General features: G+C 36.2%; 1 protein-coding gene across 1 annotated transcript in view; it reads left to right on the forward strand.

The window, feature by feature from the left end:
* The first annotated feature begins 14,669 nt into the window (after window positions 1-14,669).
* MYO3B (myosin IIIB) overlaps window positions 14,670-20,566 on the forward strand; it is a 461,719-nt gene continuing 455,822 nt past the window's right edge. The window contains exon 1 of the mRNA XM_074337823.1: window positions 14,670-14,878. The gene's annotated coding sequence lies outside the window, so the exon portion shown is untranslated. The remainder of the gene's footprint in view (window positions 14,879-20,566) is intronic.

A 20,566-nucleotide genomic window follows, 5' to 3' on the forward strand; every position in this document is an offset into this window, starting at 1 on the left:
TTAAGTGATTCGGACTGTATTATCGATTCCTGTATAACAAATTACCCGAAAATGAATGTTATAAAACATTATTCATTATATTTCAGTTTCTGTGGACCAGGAATCCAGGGGTAGCTTAGCTAAATTATTCAGGCTCAGTCTCTTACAAGGCTACAGTTAAGGTGTCAGCCAGGACAGCAGTCATTTGAGGCTTGACCAGGGCAGGGAATCTGCTTCCAAATTCACTTATATGGCTATTGGCCAGAAACTTCAGTTTTTTGCTATGTGGACCTCTCAACCGGTTTGCTAACAACACAGCAGCAGACTTGCCTCAGAATGTATGATCCAAGAGAGGGAGAAGGAGAGACAGAACACACACAGCCATGCCCAAGATGGAAGCCACAGTGTCTTTTATAACCTAATCTTGGAGGTGGCATATGACCACTTCTGCCACACATACCAACCCTGGTACAACGTGGGAGGGGTTTATATAAGAGTGTGAGGCACTGGAGGTGGAGATCCTTGGGGGCCTATCTTACTGAAGAAAACTTAAAAAGCAAATGAATGGGCAAAAGTTGAAGAAACAATTTCCATAGTCTTACAAAGTGTGCCCCAAGATATTTATCAACTACAGAGGGAAAGATAACTTTACAGTGGAGAAACCTGGTAAATACTACTTTAATCAAGTGATAAAAGTTAATATCACCAATAATAAAGCATATTAATTTCATAAATCCCTTAATATGATTTACTGAGAAATGTACATTATTTCTATAATAAAAGTGCAAAAAGTACACAACTTGATTCCAATCATGTGAAAACATTAGACAAGCTCAACTGAGGGACATTGTACAGAATAACTTACCAGTCAGTACTCTTCAAAAATGTCAAGGTGAAAAATGAGGAAAACCTGAAGAATTGTTAGAGTGGAGGAGCCTAAGGGCAAATGTAATGTGGAGTCTTGGACAAGGTCTTGGCACCAAAAATGGACAGTAGTGAGAAAACTGGTGAGATTCAAATAGGTCTGGAGTTTAGTTAATAGTAGTAAATTAATGTCATTTCTGATTTTAATACCTTTACTATGGTTAAGTGAGTTGCTAACATTAGGAGAAGCACAGTGAAGAATATATAGGAATCTGCACTATTCATGTAACTTCTGTAAATCTAAAATTTGTTCAAAATGAAAGGTTTTTTAAAAAGACACAAAGAAAACTTTCCTCAAAAGAAGACTTTATATCAAAAACCCTCAGAGTAGCAGAAAAATTGACTCTCAATAATCACCTCCAAGACATACCCTAGAAACAATATTAGACTATAAAGATAAAAGTTCTCAGGTGTACAGACAAAAAAGAACAAATAATTGAAAAGTGCAACAGAATTAGACTGGTGTCAGACTTCACTACGTAGAAGGCAAAATGCAAAGCAAAACTTTTCACAACAACGTTCAAAGCAAGGCAACATGCAAAGCACTTTCAAAAACGAAAGTTTAACTCAATGATTTTGTTTAAGGTCAAGCTGGCCTTTCAAGTAAGAAGACCATAGAAAAAGTTTTAAGCATGCAAATGAGACTTTCTTGAGAGAAATCTACCAAAACGTTGGCTTTATCCAGGAAACTTCAGCAACAAGACTGATGGAATGGAGGTAGGAATAGTATTCCAGCTCTAAAAACAATTCAAGTCTCAGTCATGGACTGCTAATGCTTTCCAGTGCCTGGCAGAAAGAAATACCTTCTCTGGAGGATCATCCAAGTTCTCAAATTATTTCTGCAAGTTTTAAAAATACAGTGACAGAACATGATAAACAATGCACATAAGGCAGAATCAATAGAAAAATAATAGAAACAGACCACAGAGACTCCAGATATTGAAATTGTGATTTTATTTTATTTGAAAAAGAACCAATTAGGAATTCCAGTGCTGAAAAAATAACCAACATTAAGAACTCAATGGAGCTGTTTAATATCAGATGAGATACAGCTAAAGAAAGACTTGGTAAACTGGATTATAAACCAGAGAGACTAAAAGATGGAAAATGAGTTAAGAGAGGTAAAAGACGCAGAAGACATTGTAACAATGTCAAACACTTGTAATTGGAGTTCCAGGAAGAGAGGAGAGAGAATGTGGCAGAGGCAATATTGAAAGAGATAATAGCTGAGAATTTTCTGTAAGTGATGAAAGACATGAAATTCAAGTAGTTCAATAGATCTCAAGTAGGGTAAGTAGGAAGGAGTCATATCTAGACACATCATAGTAAAACAAAATTTTAAGGCTTCTCAATGGAAACAATCCTCAAAAACAAACAAAAAGACTTAAATTTTCTCACTGGTGACATCAGAAACTAGAAGACAGTAGGAATATATCTTCCAAATGTTGAAAGAAAATAACCAAGGATTCTCTACACAACAGACATATTCTTCAAGAATGAGGGCAAAGTAAAGACATTCGAATGAAAACTGGGAGAACTTAACAGCAGCATATCTTCACTAAGAAAGGAAAATCCATAAAAAGTTATTTAGGCAGAAGGAAAATAAGCCCTGGTGGAAGATTAAATTTCAGTAAGAAATGAAAAAAAATTGGTAAATATGTAAGTATAGCTAAATATTTACTGCATAAAATTATTATGATAATCAGTTATGTGGGATTTCTATCTGTATGTATTGTGAATGTTTGACAACAATATAAGCTACAGGAATAAATAAAATGTTCCAAAGTTTCTTGCATTGCTTCAGAAGAGAGTAAAGGTAATATTTACTTAGAAGAAAATATAGTTAAAAATCTTTGTGACTTTGGATTAGGCATTAGTTTCTTAGCTAATACACCTAAAGACAAGCAACCATTCACCCCTCAAAAAAGATAAATTGGACTTCATAAAATTAGAAACTTGTCCTTCAAAGGACACTATAACTATCATGAATGTAAAAGATAACTCACAGAATAGGAGAACATATTTGTAAATCATATTTATGATGAGACAATATACAGAATATATAAAGCACTCCTACAACAACAACAAAACTCAATTTCAAAAATCTGTGTTCACACAAAAACTTGTGCACAAAGGTATACAGCAATATTATCTATTAGCAGCCAAAAATGGCCATCAACCAGTGAAAGGATAGGCAAAAGGTGGTATATTCATAAATGGAATATTATTCAACCATAAAAGAGTGAAGCACTGATAAATGTTACAACATAGATAAACCTTGAAAACATGCTAAGTGAAACAAACCAGACACAAAGTCTACACAAATAGGCCAGGATGTCCAGGATAGCAAATCCACGGAGATAGGATGTAGATTAGTGAGTGGTTGCCAAGGTCTCTAGGGAGTGGGAAATGGGGAGTGACTGCTAATAGAGACAGGGTTTCTTTTGGGAGAGATGAAACATTCTGGAATGAGATAGTGGTGATGGTTGTACAATCTTGTGAATATAATAAAAACCACTGAATTACACATTTTAAAAAGATGAATTTCATGGTATGTGAATTGCATCTCAAAAAAAAAAAAAATCAAGTGACAGTCATGCACTCTTAATACACATTACAATTTCTCTAGCCTACATTTTGACAAATCCTACCAGGTAATACGGTGGAAAAAATATAAACATTAGAGTCAGATTTAGTTTCAAATCCAGTCCATCACTTACTAGTCATGTGATCCTGGAAAAATCACTAATGTCACTGAAATCAGTTTCCTCATCTATAATGGAGATAATAATACTTCATTTTAAGGTTGCTGTGAGGATAGGTGTGCTGTGTAGAAACATACATGTTCCAGAGCAGCTGAATCCTTTGCAATGATGAACCAAAACCAAAAAGTCAGTATGTGACAAAGACAGGTTATAGACTGCTGACCATTTCTACAATAAGCTCATAAAATATTTAGTTCTTTTTTTATAAACACATGATATATGCACAACAGAAAAAGTCTGAACTTGGGGAGACAGAGATTCTTCAAAAAAATAAAAGGAGTTGGCTTAGACTAAAGTTCCTCAAGGAACAGAGACTGTGCTACTCATCTTTCATCTGTTGCTTTTTACTTCACCTGATACGTGGAGATACTCAATACATGTTTGGTACATGAAAAAAGATTAATATTATACCTTGGAAGGTAAATTTCTAGGGTAATCAAATCTTTCAAATAGAATAGAAAGAGAGTAAAACTTCCAAACAAATGTGGGAGTAGAGAATGGGATAATAAAAACCAATCTAAAGTAAGATGAAACAAGAATGAAATGTAGCCAGTAGAAAATAAAATTACAAAAGAAGATTGTAATTTAAATCCGTACTTCTGGTAATTACATTAATGCAAATGGTCTGAATTCCTAGTTAAGACAAAGTTTGTCAGACTAGATTAAACAGAAAACGAACATAGGCTGTTTACCAGAGACGCATCTGAAACAATTATGGCAATATTTTGAAAAAGTTCTAGAGACACACTGACGCATATATGGAAATAATATAAAATCTAGACTTTGCTTTAAAATAATCTTGGGTGAGGGCAGGACATGGGGAAATGGAAATATAGATGAAAGAAGGTTGAATGTGTACTGTTCATTGAAACTGGGAGATGGGTGGGCACAGGGAGTTTTTATACTATTCTCTCAACTTCTACATGTGTTTAAAATTTCCCATAGAAAATTATGACCACGTTGGGCATTTCTCTGAAATAATGGAAGGATTGTTTAATATTAAAATATCTATGTAATTTGCCACATTAGCATATAAAGAAGAAAAATGTTAGGATCATCCAATAGATGCAAAAAAAAAAAGCATGACAAAAATCTAACATGCATTTATAGTTAAAATTGTTAACAAATTAGGAATACAATTTCCTTAATCTCATAAACGTCAGCTACCCTTAAAAAGCTATAGCAAATATCATATTTAATAGTGAAACATTGAAATCTTTCCCTTTGAGTTTAGGAACAAGACATCATGCTCCGTATAACCACTCTCTTCAAATTGTGCTATTAATAGATGTCCTGATCAGTTAAATAAGGTAAGCTAAAAATTTTAAAGTGTAATGACTGAAGAGGAAGAAACAAAGCTGTCATTATTCAGCAATGATATGATTGTGTACACAGGAAATCCAAAAGAATCCACAGACAAATTATTCCAATAGAGTTTAGATGGGTTACTGGAAATAAAGCCAATTTATGAAAATCAATTATTTCTACTTACCGAAAAAAATGAAAATTTAAAAAAGATACCTTCTACAGAAGCATACAAGTATCAAATACCTATGAACTAATCTAAAAAATTTGTTAAGACTTCTTTAGATAAAAAAATAAGATATTAATGAAAAGAATCAACGACTAATACAAATCTAAACAGATTTGCATGTTAAAAAATTGATAGACACTTTATTTGTAAAGATGTTATTTTTCTTTAAATTACGAATGCAATAAAAATTCAAAGATATGCTGATTCTAAATTTTATGTGGAAATGCAGAGGTTCAAGTCAGCCAAGACATTCTCAAAGAACAAGGTGGGAAGACTCATTCTGTTTTGACTTATGATAACTCAACAGCAATTAAGGTACTGTGCAATTGGTACAAAGATAAATAAATAGACCAAAGGAACAGAGTACAGAGGCCAGACGCATAGCTACGCATATATGAACATTTGATTTATAACAAGAGTGCACTATATAGCAGTGGGAAGAGAATAGGCTTTTCAATAAGTGATACCAGTATCCACATTAGATCTCATCATCCCAAAGAAAAATCTGTTCAGATAATGCTAGCCCTAAATGTGAAAAGCAAAACAATAAAGATATTGGAGGTGTGGTAGTCATTAATGCTGTCCATCAAATATTTCTAGCTCCTTTTTAGGTTCATAGTAGGTTATAATTCCCTACTTGCTTGAACTAGGTATAACTTGCCTTGGCCAATGTAATGTGACTAGAAGTGGCCTGTGCTTTCTCGTGGAGTCTTTACAATCTGGTGAATGATTCTGCTTGTTCTTTTTTGTACTGTTATGGCAGTTGGTGATGCTTCAAGTGGTGGCTGCTCTGTCCCAGAGGGCTACTGCGTCCCAGTTTGAGGACAAGCCAACGCTCTGCTGAATGAGCAAAACTAAACTAAATGCTTTAATCTGATGAGATTCTTGTAGTTTGTTATTGCAATATAATCCAGATTATCCTTACTGATAGAGAAGTTACTATGAGGAATGAGATGTTTTGTAACAAAAACCAATAAAATATGTGTCAGTTGTTTAAGAGTTGATTTTAGCAAAAAAGCTGAGATCGAAAGATGAAAGGGAGATTGATTGTTATCCAGGGCAAAATATAGTATTTATTAACCTGCTGTATGCAATAATTTTTAAAATGAATAATACACCTACTGAATAGCTATAGGGGAAAGGGTTGGAAAACAGAATGTGTAGCCTGCTCTTAGTTATATTACACAAGGTATTACAAAAAAGAGACGAGTTCAGAAAAGAACTGACCGTTTTGTAGCAAGAATGAAAAAGAGCACAGTCTAGAAATCTGGGGAATTGAAGGGGCAGAAAACATAGCTGTTATCAGCCACAATCACCAACAGATAAAACTGAAAACTCTTTGAGTAACAGTAAATTCAGCCTTGTGGTAAAGATTAAATGAGATTATGGCCTTGACACTATTGTTAAAACTTCTGAAAAGCCTTAGTGAAAATACTTGTCTTAGAGTAAGAATCAAACTCAAGATGTGACAGGCAGTATCCTTTCAGTTGGACAAAATGATACAGGGAAAAGAGATAGAAAATGTGGCTCTCCCACTGATAAGCTGACTTTACCGGGAAATATGTCGAAAGAGACTCATGGAAGCTAGAAAGCGATGAATAGAGCAAATCTAAGAGGAATGTCTAGAAAAGAACTGTTGATACAGCTTTTGGAACATGGAACTGACTAGATGCCAATAGATGAAAAGTCTTATGTGTTTTGTTTTAAGAAAAAAATTATGTATATTTTATTATTTTTAAATTTTTTATCAAATTTATTGGGGTGACTATGTTTTTAAGAGAGTTACATTGTTAAAGAAATCATGAATCTGGAAATTGAAAGTCTATGACTCTTTAGGACTTAAAATGACTTTGTACTGCCAACCATGTATGGGAAAAAAAGTAGGCTGTCAGAGAGCTGTGTACCTCCCCAGGAGGCATATTCTCCAATGCCCACTTGAGATGTAGTGGCAAGGGAGCATATTCCCACAGCACAGAGCCACAGGCCACAAAGAGCAATGGACAAAGGAGCTCCTTCTAAGGAGCAGATCTGGACCAAATCAAGAAATATTACAACCCACAAGTAGAGAGTTCTCAAAATATCTTCCCAGCCAGATTTCAGAATTGCTCTAAATCACTGACTGCTGTAATTTCTTTCATTTTTCCGTTTTCTAAATGGAACTGTTATTATATTTAGTCCCTTTTCCTTTATTATATAATCACATTTTATATGTAATTAGGCCTTTTCACTAAAATCAATGTTTTTCTCTGGACAGGTTTTTAATAAATATGAATTCTTTTTATACATGTAACTATAATTTATTTTCCAATGCCATGTGGAATTTGATTATATAAATGTATTACAGTTTATGTCTTCATTCTGCTGTTGGTCATTTGGCCTGGAGTATTTTGTTCATTTACAATTGTTATTATTGCTGATATATTGGCAATTTGTTTATTACAATCATTTTTTCCCTTCCCTTTTCCATCTGCTTTTAATATATAAAGATTTACAAAATCTTAATTTGTCTCCTTTGGGAGTTAGTATGGCCAAGACAAATCATGTCAAAAGAACTTGTCAACTTAGTTCCTGAACAGGACAGACAAGTGTCTCTTTTTGTCCCTCTCTTTTTCTACTTTTAAAAACTAAATAAAGTAAATATTATTAGAACTTTTTACAGTCAAAGTTCAGCTTTTCACTTTCATGTGGAAATGTTTGCTTTGGTTTATTACACAGCTATATGGTAATATGTAGTATGTCTATTCCACAAATTATTCATCCACTTTTCTCTTAGTGTACATTTAGGTTGCTCTGGGTTCTTTTCCTCTTTCAAATAATTATGCGGTATATTCTTCTGCATGTCTTCTTATTGCTTACTTTTTGTTCTTTCCTTCCTTCCTTCCTCCTTCCTTCCTTCCTTCCTTCCTTCCTTCCTTCCTTCCTTCCTTCCTTCCTTCCTTCCTTCTTTCTTTCTTTCTTTCTTTCTTTCTTTCTTTCTTTCTTTCTTTCTGCCTTCTAGGTTGTTTCAAATTTGTTTATTTTTGTCCTTCCTTTTATTTTGTCCTCCAATATGGAAATATTACAATCTAATTTAAGGTTGTTTTTTCTCCTACTACTTATCATGCATCTTTAAATACTAAAGCTAATAAATCTTGGATTTCTTTCTCTACAATAGAAGGACCTATGAAATTTAACTCTGATCACCCCCTCAGAAATTCTGGTTAATGTTTGTCTGGCTCACTAAGTCAGAATCCAGCGCACTTTTACTTCTTCCAGAGGATAAATGAATCCATTAGAAATAGTGATTATTATCGACTTACTGAGGATTTCAATGTAGAGGACAAGAATGGGTTTTACATTAAAAATTTTGTAGAATTTTCATCCCCAACTTTCATCTCTCTTCAAACTATTTCCTCTTATGGCTGCCATTGTTTATGGTTCTGGCTGCTCTAGATATGGCTTCTGTTACATCACCCTTTAAACTTCTCCCTCTCCAAAAGGTTTTCTGGGAATACACCATCCCTATTCTACTGCATTGCAATTTATTTCTGTCCCTTATGTGTAGTCCTAAAGATATTACCCTCTTTGGAATCTAATTTCTTTAAGAGGAGGCAGGGGCTATATGATTATAGTTTTTCTTATATTTTTAAATTAATTTTTAAGCTAAATTTACTGGGGTGGTATTGGTTAATAATATTATATAGGTTTCAAGTGTACGGTTTTATAATACATCATCTGTATATTGCGTTGTGTGCTCACTACCCAAAGTCAAATTTCCTTCCGTTACCATATATTTGTTCTTCTTTACCCTTCTCTACCCTTCCCTTTCCCCTTCCCCCCAAAATATGAATTCTTAAATGTATGAGATCATTTATGTATCTGTTTTTAAAGTATTCTAAGGAAAAATAATAATTAAAATAAAACCCCTAGTGATTACAGACTTTAGATATAAAGGAGCAAATGTCAAAGTTAAGTAAAAGATTTTGACTAAAAGGATTATGACAGTTATAAGTAAAATATATAAGCGAGTAATAAAGGTCAGTGAGAAAATTTGGATGAAATAAAATTAAGTGTTTTTGTCCCAAGATGTTTGAGAATTTCTATCTGGAGTCAGATATTTTATTTCAATGTTATTAGGTTGGTGCAAACATAATTGCGGTTTTTGCAATTATTTTTAACCTTTTAAACCACAATTACTTTTGCACCGACCTAATATTTCCTTATTTATATTGGCCCACAAACTCTAGCTTGTTTCCTTTAAAAAATAAATTATGTTTCTTTTGCCATCCATTTGCTAGTAAATTTTCTAAGTTATCCAAACTACTTGTATCATATAGATGCTTTAAAAGATTCATAGTTATTTAACTCTATTTCCAGGCTTCTCTTTTCTTATATGACATTTGGTTTTTTTTTTAAGCTTATGTTTTCTCAGTGACCTTTACATTTCCTCAGATCAGTGCCCTTCACTTTCATTTTTCCAAAGGGGATATCTGTGATGAATGATTATGGAGAGATGATGCCATCATTACCTTGGAGACCCAGAACTGCCAGATTGGTTGTTCTCATGGAATGGACATTATATAGTCAAGCTATTTCTCCTAAATGTTCTCGGTTATTTATAGTAACAGTTGGCTTCAAAGAAATTACTTTCTCTGTAATTTTCCACTATTAATTACTTATAAAATGGAAACCTATCATTTTCATCTATAATATTATTACCACACAATATCTCTGCTGCTAATAAAATTCATCCCACATAATTTTATTTCCCTATAAGATGATATACACAGTAAGGTTTTTAAAAATCTGTTGGGAAAATTGTACTCTTGGTTCTTCTATGGCTTTTCTCTGATTGTGTGCTTCATGCTACTGATTGTGTTTAATAGAGTAAAATAAGGCCAAACCCAGACTGCATGGTAGCTAGCAGGTAGGTCTCCTATTAAACATGTTATTAGGCATTTCCCATCCATGTTTTGTAAGTGTGCTGACATTTAGTCTGGTGTGTTGGGGCAATTTTTTACAACACAAAGATATTTATCCTGATATTGAAGTACACTTCCTATATCTCAGCTATCCCATAATTCTTTGTATCAACTTCATCTAGAAGGTGCAATACAGAGAGAGTGCTAGATTAAGACCCTGATTTCATGGAGGAGGAAGGCTAAGCCTCTGAACTAATTTTCTTTGTGACTGAGAAAAGCATTTGTGAAAGTACTTGTTTCTGTTGCACATAAATGATGAATAAAGAGAAATGAGTGGAATGTGCTGCTGCTCAGCATTTCTGACAAGATAGAAAGATGAGAGAACATTTGAGAATATTGGCGCAATTAGAACAGATACTCCTAAGGTGAAATTGATTGTATTATTACTATTGCTGTTCATTAGGAAGTTAAAAAAAAAAAAGCGACACACACATAATCTCTCCCTCCCCAACCCCAAGGATTCCCTATTTATCAATCTATTTCCTAAAACTTATCTGTACCTTTTTTCCCCTCTCTGTAAAAAAAAAAGAAAGAAAGAAAGAAAGAAGGAAAAAGAAAAAAGGATTTCCTGCTGTTTTTTTTTCTGTTTTGGACCGCTTTGTGGTTCTAGCTATAATTCCTTAGACTCTCTTGATACAATTTTCTCCTATCAATATTTTCAACTTTATCCAAGAGATTTTTTTAAATTTTATTTTATTAAATTTATTGGGGTGAGATATTTTTTAAAAGGCTGATGTTCATAAAATCTTGCCTTATATTAGGTATGATACAAAGTTGAGAACCGAGCTCCTGTTTTTGGAGTGCCTGTGAGTGAGAAGACACTGTGCTTGGCATTGTATCCACATTATCTTGTTTAATTCTTACAGCATCTCTATTGGACAAACGGTATTTTCCCCATTTTACTGATGAAGGAATTGGGCTTGGAGAGGATAACTGGTGCAATGTAACATATCAGTACATGTCAGAGTTGGAATTCAAACCCCAGTTTAACTCTAAAACCCATTGTCTCTCTTCAATATTTTGCTGTATTGAAAATGACTAAGGTAGTTGCAGTGTCAGAAATGTACATGAGCATGTTTCTAGACAGACTTAAATAATTATTAGAATAAAACCATGGGAATGCTGAGAAGGATTCATTCACCTGGGTGATCACAGGAGGTTCAATAAAAGTGATGGCTGTGAAAGTGGTCTTGAGGGATGCCTAGGATTTTATTACACAGGTAAAAGGGGAATAGGAACCTTTTGGGCCGATGAGAGAGCAGCAGAAACCAAGGCAGGATGGCTGTAGAGTACACGCTGTATCTTGGGGATGGAGCTCTTCAGATGCCAAAGAAGGAGTTTTGACTTTATAAACAATGAGCCGTCCCAGTGTGAGAGCAGGAGTGGTGTGCTCCATTGGGCATTGAGGAGAAGAATGCTGTGGTACTGTGAAGGAGGGGTTACGTTATTATTTTAGTGGTCCACGCTGTAAATTATCAGGATCTGAGAGAGATGGAGGAAGAAGTAGGGAACTGCAAGAAGGTGCTCAAAGCCCCATCTATTGCTGAGAGATGTAGGGGAATCAAGAGTTACGGAGGCTGCTAAACTGGGTGACTGAGTAGGTAATGATTTCAGTCCCCACAACATGGAACATGGTGGAGGAAAATTTTCGGTAGAATATAGAGCTGAGTTTGGGACAGCTCTAGGGTGCTAATGACATACCTATGGAACTACCTCACAGTAAATTGTCTGGAGCCAGAGATGCAAACCTGGGATGATTTCCAGGAGGCCCTGGGGATGAGATGCTGCAAAGGAGGGCAGAGGACAGAGTCTTGGGAATAGGTCCATTTATGAATAACTGTGGAGTATGGTGACTATGGGGTATGGTGACATGGTGGCACCTGTTACGTTAGGCAGGCTAACGTCACTGACTAAGGGACATGAGGATTAGATGTAACTTGTCTCTTAATGGGTAAGAGGCCAGAAAGTGAGTGAAAGGGCAGGTTGGGGAAATGTGGGACAGGAGATGAAGAAGGTTATACAAAAGATCTGGAGGTAACGTAACAGGAATGGTTTTAATTTCCCTAGTAAGAGTTTTGCCTCTCAGGGGAGCCACCAGCAACAGTGGGAGGTCCCCAACCAAGATTCCCTGACACACTGGAGAGTCGGGCTTACTGCAGTTAAGGGACAGTCTGCTTCCATTTCTTTTCTCCACATCCACCATGCTCTGAATGTGCTCCCAGACTGGGCTTTAAATTCACCCTTATTTACTGTTATCTTCCTTTAAAGCAAATTCTGCACTATGCAGGGTAGCAAGAGGGAGATCTATGTGGTGATGGCATCAGTCTGTATTTGATGGCAGTTGTGGTTAAATCCACATGTGATAAAATGATAGAACGACACATATATTTCACCAATGTTAGTTTCCTAGTTTTGACATTGAACTGTAGCTAGGTAAGATGTAAAGATGCAGCAAACTGGGTGAAGGACATAGGGTTGTCTCTGTACTATCTTTGCAGCTTCTTACAAATATATAATTATTTCAAAATAAAAAGTTTTAAAAAAGAGAGTTGAGTGCACAGTCCATCTGTCTTTGATATCTCGATATCTTTGTTTTTGATCTATTGATTGACAACAAATTTGGGGATTTTTTTCAATACCCCTTAATTGTCTTTAACCATTAACCTTGAAGGTCTTTTTCTCCCTTGGTTTCAGTTCTGCTTGTTTCTAGATCTAACTGGCTTGCTCCCAATTCCAATAATACTCTGTCCCCCACCATTACATTTATTTCACCATTTTGAAAAAGATAGATATACACTAGTGTAATGCAGGGAGGCCTGCGGGGTCTCTGCTCCCGCTCCCCACATGAGAACGCAGGACATGGTGAGGCCAAAAAGGAACACCCACGGAGCCATAGGTAGGGGAGTCATACTAGTATATTCTTGCTGGCGGCTGGGTTGGAGAAACAGGAAACAGGAGCCACACAATTCTCAACCCTCACTGCACCGCTTGCAGGCCCAGCCACCATCTTCTTGCCAGCCCCCATCTTTTGCTAGCGTAGCAACAGCAGTTATATTAGTGGCCAATGGCTCACTGGTTACAGCTGAAGGCCAACTAGCCACAGCTGATGGCCATGCAATCACAATTGATGGCCATTTACTACCTGAGCCAACACCTTTCTATGTGAGGCCGAGAGCCTGGAAACTGCTTTCTGGGGCTCCGCCCCCACAACTAGAAAAGCTATGCCTAAGTATGTCCACATATATAGATTTATAGGACAGAAATTCATCAGTCAGAGGGTTTAACAATGACCAGATGGGCTTTTTTTTTTTTTTTTAAACTCACCCATCTACCATATTTTTATCTCTAGCATTTCTTTTTTGTCCTTTTTTAGAATTCCTGTATCTGGTTTAAATTGTCCATCTGTTCTTGCATGCTGTCTACTTTATCTATTAGTGCCCTTAGCATATTAATCATAGATGTTTTAGATTCCCAGTCCAATAATTCCAACATTCCTGCCATGTCTGGTTCTAGAAGATACTTTCTCTGTCCTTTCACAAAGGTATTTTTCCTTTTGGTATGTGTGGGGGCAGAGCCCCAGAAAGAAGTTTCCAGGCTCTCGGCCTCACATAGACAGGTGCTGGCTCAGGTAGTAAATGGCCAACTGTGATTGCATGGCCATCAGCTGTGGCTAGATGGCCGTCAGCTGTAACCAGTGAGCCATTGGCCACTAATATAACTGCTGTGGCTACGCTAGGAGAGAGAGAAGGAAAAGAGAAAGAATGGGGGCTAGCAAGAAGATGGCGGCTGGGCTGGCAAGCGTGGATTGCAGTTTGCGGACAGTGTGGATCCAGCCTCCAGTGAGAGTATAGTGCCGCCAGAGAGAATATAGTGGTATGACTCCCCTACCTATGGCTCCGTGGGTGTTCCTTTTTGGCCTCACCATATCCTGCGTTATGAGGGGAGTGGGACCAGAGACCCCGCAGGCCGCCCAGCACGACAAATGGCGCAGCGAGCAGGGTCCCCCGCACGACAAATGGCGCAGCGAGCAGGGTCCCCCGCACGACAGTATGCCTTGCATATTTTCCTTTTTCTTGATAGATGTGAAGTACTGGGTAAAACAGCTGCTGTAAACAGGCCTAGCGATGTGGTGGAGAGTAGTGGGGAAGTACGCATTCTACGGAGTTATAATTAATTAAATCTCAGTCTTTTAGTGAGCCTGGGCCTCTGGACTGTGAACTTCACAAGGGCTTTGCAGTTTTTTTCTCCCCTCTTAGGTGGCCAGAGTGGGCTCCTGGAGGCAAATCTCACAATATTGTGAGGGCCACCCTCTGACCAAGTCCCCCTGGAGTTTTTAAGTCTCAGGATTGTTATCTACACTGAGCCTCCAGAAATTCATCAAATACAGTCCAGGTTTTCTTATGCCAGTGCTGACGCCCACAGATGTTTCTGCTCTGGGAATCTCTGCTTCAGGAAGTTGCAACGCCCTGTGTTCATCTCTCTCCAGTCTCAGGGCTTTCGGTTTGCCCTGCGTCCTCCCTTCTCTTACGGATCCAAGAAAAGCTATTGATTTTTCAGTCTGTTCCACTTTTTATTTGTTGTTAGGACGGAGTGGCAACTTCCAAGCTCCTTGCATGTGGATCTGGAAACCAGAAGTCCCAGAGCTTAGAGTTTTACATCAGATAAATATGGGTTTAAATCTGCCCATCATCTTCTAATTAGCGGTTTGATCATGGGTAAGTTATTTGCCTCTTTGGTCTCAGTTTTCTCATCTATAAAATGGGAATTATAATAACACTGCCTTCTGGGGTCAATGAGAAGATTAAGTAAGTGGAATGGAGACTCCTTCGATGTTTTAGATGCTGTGAATATCTTCCCTCATGTGGTCATCTGTTTACTTTGAATATTGCCTCTTGTGTTATTCATGGAGAAGAAACGCTTACTTTTGATATCAAATTTGTCAATTGTTTGCTTTGTAGTTTGTGCTCTAGCGAGGACTAGTTTAAATCAGAAAATACTTAGAAGCCTAGTAGCAAAATGTGCAAAAATTATAAATAGATAAGTCACAGAACCAGAGATCCACATGACTAATATGAAAGACATGCTCAACTTCACTAACAATCAGGCAAATACAAACTAAAAGCATAATGCGATGTTGTGGGAACAGAGCCCCAGAGAGTAGTTTCCAGGCTCTTGGCCTCACATGGAAAGGTGCTGGCTGGAGTAGTAGATGGTCATCAGCTGTGACTAGTTGGCCATCAGCTGTTACCAGTTAGCCATTAGCCACTAATATAACTGCTGTGGCTAAGTAAGCAAGTGTGGAGCATGGATTGCAGATTGCAGAGAGGCGGATTGCAGTTAGCAAGTGAGGTAGATTGGCAGACAGACTTGGATGGTGGGTTGCGGATTGTGTGGCTCCTGCTTCCTGTGTCTCCAACCCAGCCGACAGCGAGACTATAGTGGTATGACTCCCCTATGGCTCTTTGGGTGATGCTCTTTGGACTCACCATGTCCTGCGTTCTTATGTGGGGAGTGGGACCAGAGACCCCTCCATGACACCCCACATGACAGATGCTCTTCCAGAGCACAGCGTTCTGGCAGTAGCTAGCAAATATAAATTTACATATTTAATGATGCTGCTATCCCAACCCCACATGTATTCCAGAGAAACTTGTACAGGGATGGGTAGGAGGTTTGCAGTGGCTTTTTGTTGTATGTCACAGAAGAAAGACAGATAACAAGTAGTAGATGCACATTGAGTAAACTCTGCAGCAGAAATAAGCTAGAACATAGCAACAGAGATAATTGTTCAAAACCATGGTGTTGGGTAAAAAAAGAAAAAAGAATAAAATCTATTGTACCACCATTTATGTAAATCAAAAATTTATACACATTGAAAACTGGAAAACATAATTTTTCCAGCTTTATTGAGGTATAATTACCAAAAATTGTATATATTTACTGTCTACAATGTAATATTGATACATTGTGAAATGATACTACAATCAAGCTAGTTAATATATTTATCACTTCACATAGTTATATGTAATATATATATATATGTATGTATTTTTTGCTATTGTACCCTTTATAATTTTAAAGAAACATTAGCATCCAAGGGTAACCTCAAGGACATTCTCTAGGTACTTATGTTTGGGGGCAGGAGGAGGACAGAGGGAAATGGAGAAATTGGGGATGCTGGAAACAAACAAAACAAAAGAGGAATCTTGTAGGTGGGGGATGATTATCCCAACTCTCTGACCCTAAGACCCTCACCCCTAAATGATAGCATCCTCAAGCTTCGTAAGGACAATTAGTGTTAGCTATTGTAGCAAGTTACTATCATTGATAGTAATAATGAGGAGGAAAACATGGGTGAAGATGATGCAAATGTTTTGAAACAATAAAATTTGATGCAGATCTAATGATTTATTACATGAAGCCAACGTATTTCTCAGATCATTCTGCTAATGTTTAATTGGTTATGATCAAATGCAAACTGCACTTTCAAATGCAGTTTTACAAATTTTTCAAGACATGACAACACTATATATTTTTGTTTATTATTATTTAAAAATTTTTTATGTAGAACATATATTCAGAAAAGTATCCAATTCATAATTGTTTATTCTAGTGAATTATCAGAAGGTAAATGTATCATTCCACAAGTCAAGAAATAGAATACTACCAGAGAAACCAGAAGTCCCCTGAAGACCTTTTCTCCTCCTGAAGACCTTTCTGTCTTTAACATCATAGCTTAGTTTTGTTTGTTTTTGAAATTTAGAACTTTTAAATGCTTCAGACAGAGGAAGTTTACAAAACAACCTAAGGCTGAATATTAGATTTATACCTGAGATTTCATTTTGTAATAGGTATTTAAATTTTTTTTAGTTTCTAATTGTTTATTGCTAATACATAGAAACCGAATTATTTTGTGTGTTGGCCTTGTATCTTGTGACCTTAGGAAACTCACTTATTTCTAGGAGTTTCTGCAGTTTTCTTCAGATCTTTCACGAGGACAGTTGTATCTGTGAATGTGGGCAGTTTTTACTTTCTAATTTGTATGTCTTTTATTACTCTTTATTGCCTCCTTACATCAGCTAGGATGTCAAGTGTGATATTGAATAGGAGTGGTAAAAGCACACATCCTTCCCTTGTTCCCAATTTTAGGGGGGAGAATATTCAGTCTTTCAGCACTAAGTATGATGTTAGCCATAGGGTTTTTTTTGTAGATGTCCTTTAATAGAAGTTTCTTTGTCTTTCTAGTTTGCTGAGAGTTTTAATCATGAATAGATGTTAAATTTTGTCAAATTCTTTTTTTCCATCAATTGGTACTGTCTTCAGGCTGTTGATAGGATAGATTACATTGATTGGTTTATTATTAAAGCCAGTCTTCCATTCCTAGGATACATCCCACTTGGTGATGGAGTACTATTATTTTTTTATTTATTGCTGAATTCAATTAGCTACTATTTATTTCACTAAGGATTTTGCATCTATGTTTATGAGGAATATGAGCCTGTAGTTTTCTTGTATTGTCTCTGTCAGGTTTTGGTACTATCAGGTAGTGCTGGTCTCATAATTGGGGAAGTATTCTTTCCTATTCTGTTTTCTGGAAGACATTGTGTAGAATTTGTGTTATTTTTTTCTTTAAATGTTAGCTGGAATTTACCAGTGAAACAATCTGGTCCTGGAAAAATAAATAAATAAAATAAATAAATAAATAAATAAATAAATAATTTCCTTAAGAAAAAAAAAAAATCTGGTCATGGAGATTGTTTTTTCAAAAAGTTTTTAACCATGTTGTTAATTTGTTTAATAGTTTTAGGTTAGTTTTGGTAGTTTAAGGTTTTTAGGGAATTGGTTCACTTTATCTAATTGTTTGAGTTTATGACCACTGAGGTGTTCATAGTATTCACTTATTATCCTATTAATGCATATTGAACCTATAGTAATGTCCTCTCTTTCATACCTGATATTGGGAATTTGTGTCTTTTATCTTTTTTCAGTCTTCAAAGATGTCCGTCAATTTTATTGTTATTTTCAAAGAACATAATTCCATTATGGGCAAAGAACATATATTGTATAATTTCAATTCTTTTAAATTTGTTACAGTTTATGACCCATGGTATGGTCTATCTTGGTGAAAGTTCTATGTGCACTTGAAAAGAATACGTATTTTGTTGTTGGGTGGACTATTCTATTAATATCAATTCGATACAGTTGACTGATGGTGTTCTATCAGCAATGGTGATTATTCAAACTAGCAATTCCATAATCTTGATTTTCTGTGTCCTACTTCAATCAATAACTAAGTGAGGAGTGTGAAGTCCCCAACTATAATTGTGGGTTCATGTATTTCTCTGTTCAGTTCTGTTAGTTTTGCTCATGTTTAAAGCTCTATTGTTAGGCGTATACACATTTAGAATTATCATGTCTTCTTGGTGAAATGATCATTGTATCATTATAGAATGTCCCTCTTTATACTAGGTTATTTTCTTTGCTCTGAAATCTACTTTGTCTATTGTTAATATAGCCAATCTGCTTTTTCCCCTTTTCAAAAAATGTGTTCATGGTATATCTTGTTCTATTCTTTACTTTAAATTTACCTATATCATCATATTTGAAGTTTCTTGGAGACAGCATATAGTTGGGGCATTTTTAAAAATTCATTCTGACAATCTCTTTTAACTGGTATATTAAGACAATTTAAATTTAATGCAGTTATTCATGTGTTGAGATTTAAGTCAATTATTTTAGCATTTGTTTTCTGTTTGTGAGTATACATTTCTGTTTTTCACCTTGAGATGGTGAAGGAAAAGTCTAGAGAATCCTACCTAGTTTTCTGAATTTTAGAATGGTGTGATAATAAATTTGTGTGGTTTTAAGCTGCTAATTTTGTGGTAATGTGTTATGCAGCAATAGAAAACTAATACGGGTCCCTTCCCACATTGAATCAGTGCTGGCCTATGTGACCAATAGAATATGGAGGAAGTGACAGAGTGTGACTTTGAAGACAATCTCACACAGGTATCATATCAGTCCTGTGAAGAGTCTGGTACAGAAAGGAACTAAACCCTTCCAACAGCTAGCATCATACTCTAATCATATGAGGGAGCCACCTTAGAAGTGTATCTTCCAGCCCAAAACAAGTCTTCAGGTGTCTGTAGCTCCTGCTGACATCTGATTGCAACCTCACAAGAGACCGTTGGCCAGAAACACTTAACCAAGCAACCCCTGAATTAATGACCACAGAAACAGTAAGAGATAATAAATGATTATTGTTCAAGCCACTAAATTTTGGGATACTTTTTACACAGCATTAATTAACTAATATATGGACCTATTGTATGCTAGGTACTATACTACATGTTAGAAATATAGCAATGAATAAAGCCAAGTGCCTGCCATCATGGAGTTTATATTCTACTTTATGGAAGGAGATAGAAACGATATAAATAGGTAAACATATACTTTGTCAGGTGGTAATAAGTGCTGAGAGAAAAATAGATCAGAGTAAGAAGGTTGAAAAGGGATGGTGAGGTTTCTATAAGATGGCCAGGGAACACCTCTTTGATAAGTAGAAATTTGAACAGTGACCTGAAGTGAGGGATCAAGCCACACAGGTATTTTGGGTAAGAACATTCTAGCAGAGAGAACTTTAAGTGTAAAAGACCACGAGGTGGGAGTGTCCTCAGTGAGTATGAGGAATTGCCAAAGATGTGAGTAGTTCTGTGTCTAGTTTTAATTGGTACACTTCTGGAATGTTTGGGATGAGAGTTGACAGATGAAATACAGGACTCCCTGTTAAATTTGAATTTCAGATAACCAATGGTTTTTTTAAACTATAAGTGTGTTCCAAATATTGCATGGAGAATATTTACTAAAAATTATTACGTGTTTATCTGAAATTCAAATTTAACTAGGCCTCCTGAATTTTTATTTGCTATGTCTGGCAACCCTATTTGGAGCAAAGAAAAATCTGAAGACAAGCAGCTAAAATGATTACAAGAATGGAAAACATGTCTTTTGGAGGATTGATGGAGGAAGAGTTCATATTCTGAAACAGAGAAGGTTAAGAGGATGCTCCCATCCCCATCCCCATCCCCAAATTAAGGTAACCCAGTAAAATAGAAAATTCACAGAACTGGGAGGGGGCGGTATAGAGCTGGCTACCTCCTGGACAGCTTCCTTCAGGTGTTTTGCGGGTACTGGAAACTAAAACCCACTGAGTAGATAATGTCTTTGGACAAGCATCCTCATAGGTAGAATAAAAGGATAGTGCCAGATAATATCTGCAATCCCTTTTGGCTCCAACACTCTGTGATTCAACAAAGGGTTAGAAATTGCACAGTAGCTTGTTTTTCCACAGAGAGTAGAGCAAGAAGTTGATGAGTCTTGCAATGAGAGGATTGATTAAATGT

The sequence above is a fragment of the Rhinolophus sinicus genome, linkage group LG01, assembly GCF_036562045.2.
Source record: "Rhinolophus sinicus isolate RSC01 linkage group LG01, ASM3656204v1, whole genome shotgun sequence".
NCBI classification, from domain to species: Eukaryota; Metazoa; Chordata; class Mammalia; order Chiroptera; family Rhinolophidae; genus Rhinolophus; species Rhinolophus sinicus.